The sequence below is a fragment of the Maniola hyperantus genome, chromosome 7 (genome assembly GCF_902806685.2).
Source record: "Maniola hyperantus chromosome 7, iAphHyp1.2, whole genome shotgun sequence".
NCBI classification, from domain to species: domain Eukaryota; kingdom Metazoa; phylum Arthropoda; class Insecta; order Lepidoptera; family Nymphalidae; genus Maniola; species Maniola hyperantus.
In genome coordinates, this window is record NC_048542.1 from 11,482,435 (window position 1) to 11,488,434 (window position 6,000).

Here is a 6,000-nt window from a genome sequence, read left to right on the forward strand (position 1 = left end):
TCTCTTTCATTGAAATGGAAGTATATATACCTATTACATCAATTTTGTTTTTGTTGAGCGAGAAAATAGTCGGTAGCGAGCAGTGGCGCGGACAGGGTTCGAAGCCAGGGTAGGCACTAGTAGTAGGAGCCTGTTCACAGGCAGGTCATAATGAAAAATATGCATTGAGCTATTACAACCGGGGTAAGCAGTGCATTTATGCCTCTATGACCTGCACGCCACTGGTAGCGAGTCGCTTCCTCTAGTCGGCGGTGGGACAAGTGCCTTAGTTAAACTTGTGCATTCATATGAATGGAGGTAGTCGATGCCAATTATAAAAATAAAATAACATTAGAAACCAGTTAGAAACTTCAAATATATTATAGTTTTATTATCCATGTGAAATAAGCTTTAATAAAACCTTCAAAATATTTAGTTTAACATTTATCCAAGTACCTACACATGTCTAAATTTAAAAACAATTCTTTGTATGAAGTTCTTCCTTTATTTTAAAAACTCAAAATACAACATTTAAAAATACTTATATTGAAGTTCGAAAAACAATTTGGGTTCCAAGTAAAAGTAAAAGTATTGGCGAGCTCCCAGGAGACTTGATATTGGCCATATTTTCCTATCAAGGTAGAAAAACTTCCTCACGGGCGAAAGTGATAAGTAAAGTTAAAATTAGAAGACTTTCAAATAGTCTCAGGGAAAAGTTTGCCTTAGAGGGCTTCCCATAGCGAACCTTGATTTAAAATAACGGGCATAACTTAACAGTTCAGTTGCAGCTGAGTTTTCAAAAAGGTAAAAACAAAAGGTAAAAAAACTGGCCAAGTGCGAGTCAGGCTCGCGTAATGAGGGTTCCGTAGTACAGTCAGACAACAAAGTGATTCTATAAGGGTTCCGTTTATCCCTTTGAGGTACGGAACCCTAAAAAGGTAAAAACAAAATGAAACTGCGATAATATTCATCTAGCAGGTGAGGATATTCATACCTCTTTCCTCTTTCCAGATACGAAAAATCAAACCCCTCTTCTGTCGAAGTCTGTTGGCTCACAAACTTGGCCCAGAAACTAGTCATAACGCACTGCAATTATCATTAAATCATTCGTGAGACATGTTTCCAGCGCAATAGCAATTTGCGCTATATTATATATATGTGAATATATTTTTTTTAGCTATGTGAATTTTTATAAGTAATTTACCTACATGAAAAATACTGTCTCCGAAGTTGTTTCTGTACCTTTCGTCAAAATTAGTTGAACAGATGAGCAACATAAAAAACATACAGTCGAATGGAGAACCTCCTCCTTTTTTTGTAGTCGGTTAAAAAATAATAGATGTTTCATGTAATTATAATATTAGTATGAATTTAGAAAATTTGGGTCACTATTATCCGATTCCTATTAGCATGTTTGTAGTTTCGAAAGTAAAAATTGTTTTGAATTATTATCAATATAATGTGAATTTGGTTTAAATTTTAATGAAATACCAAAATTTTAATGAAATACCAATAATGCATATTTGATCAGTGAATAATTCAATGAAGCTAATTAATACAAGCCAAAACTTCACAAACTTCAATTTACCCTCAATTAACAGCTATTTGATCAAGAAAATTATGCAAATTCTGATAAATCATAAATATTTTTAAGGGATGATTCATGCCAACACGTGGCGGGCACGAGCCGTGCCACGTACGAGGCGCAGACGAGGCACGGATTCAAAACATCACGAACATTTTATATGAAGCAGTTTATGCTTCACCATGCCGTGTCCGTGTACGGACGCCATACAGACACGTGATGGCATAAATCATTCCTTAGCCACTGATACTAGCTGTGTTAGACAAATACACTCGCGAGCTAGCTAATCGACTCAATCAGTTTACTGCACAATTATGGTTTTTTTAATATCTACATATTTTATTAAAAAAAAAACATATGCCTATGAAAAGCTTGAGACTTAAAGCTTTAAATTGACACTTTTTTATCTAAGCATCAATTTAAATAGGCATTTAGGCAAACTGACTCATCCAACGAGTTGCGCTACTAACATCCATATAAAACCCACAACAAATACAACACCCCTTCAAATAGTATGGCAACTCTCAACTACACTAACTAAAATTGCACCCAACAATTTCAGAGGCTAAAAAGGAGTAATATTGCAAAATTCGCAATTTAGTTAAGAATCTCATTAAACACACGCTACAATTAGCTGAGATTGCGTCCACTGTCTTTGTTCCTGTTCTTATTAAGACAGTGCTGCAGCGGGCATAATATCGTGTCCAGTCTCTACTCTGTAGTGCTTGCGGAAATACAACTGAAAACTGCAGGAAATCCGGGTGCATTTCATATTTTGCATTGTTTTAATTTAAATAAGTATATAGATTATAGGTATACGAGAATATTCCTGAGAGAAATTGCGTTTTTTTTCTCGCGACTTCGTCCGCGTGGACTACACAAATTTCAAACCCCTATTTAACCCCTAAAGGGGTTAATTTTTTTTATCATCATATAATTCTATATATAGATCTGACCTCATGGGTCAGATCTTGCACTTTTGTGAAAATTTATAATTTTGCTTTTTAAAATTTATAATTTTAACAATTTTTGTAAGTATGTTTATGTTAGTTTGTACTCGTAGTTTAATTAGTGTAATTGGCTTTATGGCCGTTCTAATTAAATAATAAATAAATAATAATAATTATTATTATTATCATTCCGTATGGGCAAATCATGCTGTCGTTCGTTAAACCTGCAACAAAATAAAACATTTAATTTGACACAAGTTGTGACAATAGTCCAGTGTGCTATGAGCACGTTATGGGTAATGCTTATGATATAATTATATTAATCACGCCGACAAAGTGGTGAAATAAATTTTTTTTTTTTTTTTTTTAGGGTAGCTCCCCTTCATTTTCCCAGGATTTTTTTTTCTGAAATAGGTCTTTTAAAAATACTGTGGGTGTGGGAACATCATTTTTCTTTTGTTAATTTTTATTAGAGCCAAGTGTCGTCGTCCCCCCCCCCCCCCCCTATCAGCCCAGTATTAAAGGAAAACTATCATGGCTAAGTAGGGTTCACAGGTTAAGGAGTTATATACCTATCTGTTTTTCGAGGATTGTGACTACGGAACCCTACACTGCGCGTGGCCCGCCACGCACTTGGCCAGTTTTTTTAATCTTTCGCAAATCACGAAAGAACCCTTCTAAACAAAAAATTGTAAGGTTTATTATATTAATATTAGTTAGAAAAAAAAACTGTAGGTATATAATGTACAGCGTATAAGAGAATAAAACGGGCGGTGACGAAGTAGCAGGTAGGGTATTTCGACTAGCTAATGTACGTAATGTTGCCCTATTAATTCCCGAGATACGCTAATACGGGCAAGTACGAGTCGTAAAAATGATATATCACGCGCGTTACGAGCCACATGTGTTGCAGTGGTTTGTTTTGTGTTACCATTAGGTATGTTACGCGGGTTACTTTGGTTAAAGGTAATGAGGTATTAAAATACTGCTTACTTTTTAGGGTTCCGTAGCCAAATGGCAAAAAACGGAACCCTTATAGATTCGTCATGTCTGTCTGTCTGTCTGTCTGTGTGTATGTCACAGTCACTTTTTTCCGAAACTATAGGAGCAATAGTACTATTGGAACTTGGTTAGTAGATGTATTCTGTGAACCGCATTAAGATTTTTACACAAAAATAGAAAAAAACAATAGATTTTGGGATTTTTGCAAAATGTCGATAAAATACGATTGTACTACGGAACCCTCAGTGCGCGAGTCTGATTTGCACTTGGCCGGTTTTTTCTTTATTGCTCTAAGTAACGATAGGCCGCGTTTTTTGACGACCTCCCTGGCGCAGTGGTAAGCGCAAGCCTTATTAGTGGGAGGTCCTGGGTTCGATTCCCGGCACGGGTTTGGAATTTTATAATTTCTAAATTTCTGGTCTGGTCTGGTGGGAGGCTTCGCCCGGGGCTAGTGGCCGTAATCGAAGAATTCCAACGGGATCCGATTTTCCGCTATCCGTCCATCTATCTGTCAGCAAGTTGTTTTTCATACTAACAGGTAAAGAGTTGAAATTTTCACAGAGTGCTAGGTATTTCTGTTGTAGTTATGACAACAAAATATTATAATAAAAATACTAAGATTGCGAATTTCAAAATGGCCGTCTGCAAATTGAGTTAAATGTTACGAATGGCACGGAATCATTCCTGTGCAAGTCTGACTCGCACTTGACAATTTTTTTATTTCTCCCTTTGTTCTGCAAAGGAATAACTGATAATAAGCTTAGCAGCGTATAATTTCGACGACCTCCCTGGAGCAGTGGTAAGCGCTGTGGTCTTATTAGTGGGAGGTCCCGGGTTCGATTCCTGGTAGGGATTTGGAATTTTATAATTTCTAAATTTCTGGTCTGGTCTGGTGGGAGGCCTCGGCCGTGGCTAGTTTAATAAAAACTGCCATACTCCTTCCAGGTTAGCCCGCTCCCACCTTAGACTGCATCGTCACTTACCATGAGGTGAGATTGCAGTCAAGGGCTAACTTGTATCTGAATAAAATAAAATAAAAATAAAAATAATGGTTTGTCGCTGCAGAAGAAATGTACAGAAATTGGCTATGCCTACTTTATTTTTCGCACCATTTCGGACTTCAATAACACGGCACCACAACGACCACGACTTTATGGACTATGAACGTCGTGGAGCCAAACTGTTATGGCCTTCCTTGTAGACTTGCAATTTCATATGCCATTCGGTGTTCCGTGTTTTCAATTTTTGATATTTGAATTTCGCAATATTACGATTAGTCGGCATTGCGGAATGGGTGATGTAAAGTGCCTCTATACCTACACTAAATTTTTAAAATTTAAAGGAATTGTGACACTAATATACTTTTTATTTTATTTTATTTTATTTTTATATTTATTTTGAAAATAATACAATAATAATTGTGATAGTATAATTTTTATTTTATTTGACTAACTAACAACATTCTGAATACATAATGGCCGGCAACGCATCAGCGGCTCCTTTGGTGCTGCAAATGTTCATGGGCGGCGGTAATCACTTAACATCAGGTGACCCGCCTGCTCGCTTGCTCGCTATATCTATTAAAAAAAAAATTACATAAAGAAAGAGATTTATAACTAAAAGACACATAGCATAAACGTTAACAACTGGCTAGTACAGAATATTTAGGTACAATTATGTTATAAAAGTTTTAAAGGTAGTAAAGTTAGGTAAAATGCAATAACGAATAATTAAATTAGCACGTTAAATCGTTAAATCTCTTACAAACTAATTAACTCTCTATCGTAGAGAAACAATGACGTTACGACGAAAGCAGGAAGATATAAAATATTTAATACTAGATCTGTCTAGTGAGTACCGATCAAGCAGACCATTAATTTGCTAAAATACGATATTAAAAAAGATGTTAAAGTAATGTCAAAGTCATGGGGTTATTCAAGGGGCGGACCAACAGATTCCTATAAGGCCGGCAACGCATCGGCGGTTCCTCTGGTGCTGCAAATGTTCATGGGCGGCGGTAATCACTTAACATCAGGTGACCCGCCTGCTCGTTTGCTCGCTATCTTTAAAAAAAAAAAAACTTTGAGCTACGCGACCGTAAATACGCGATGGCGACATGCGCTGGTCAATTCTAAGCTCCAAAGTTTGGACTCCGACTAGTCACTAGAGCATCGTGCATCGGTGCAAGGTATTGTGTCTGTTGGTATTTTTAACTGACTTCAAAAAAAGGAGGAGGTTCTCAATTCGTCGGAATCTTTTTTTTTTATATGTATTCGTCGTAGAGTGTGCTAAAGAACTATTTAATCTAGTTCGCCCCTCGCCGTTCTAGTACTAAAATATGGCCGTTTTCCTGCCAATTATATTATTGGGACCTTAAAAAGAAGTGTGAATAGGCACCTTCCAAACAAGCGCGCTCCATTTTAGGCTGCATCTTCTCCTACTTTGGTGTGATACCAGTCCAGTGCATGCCTATTTATTTAAAAA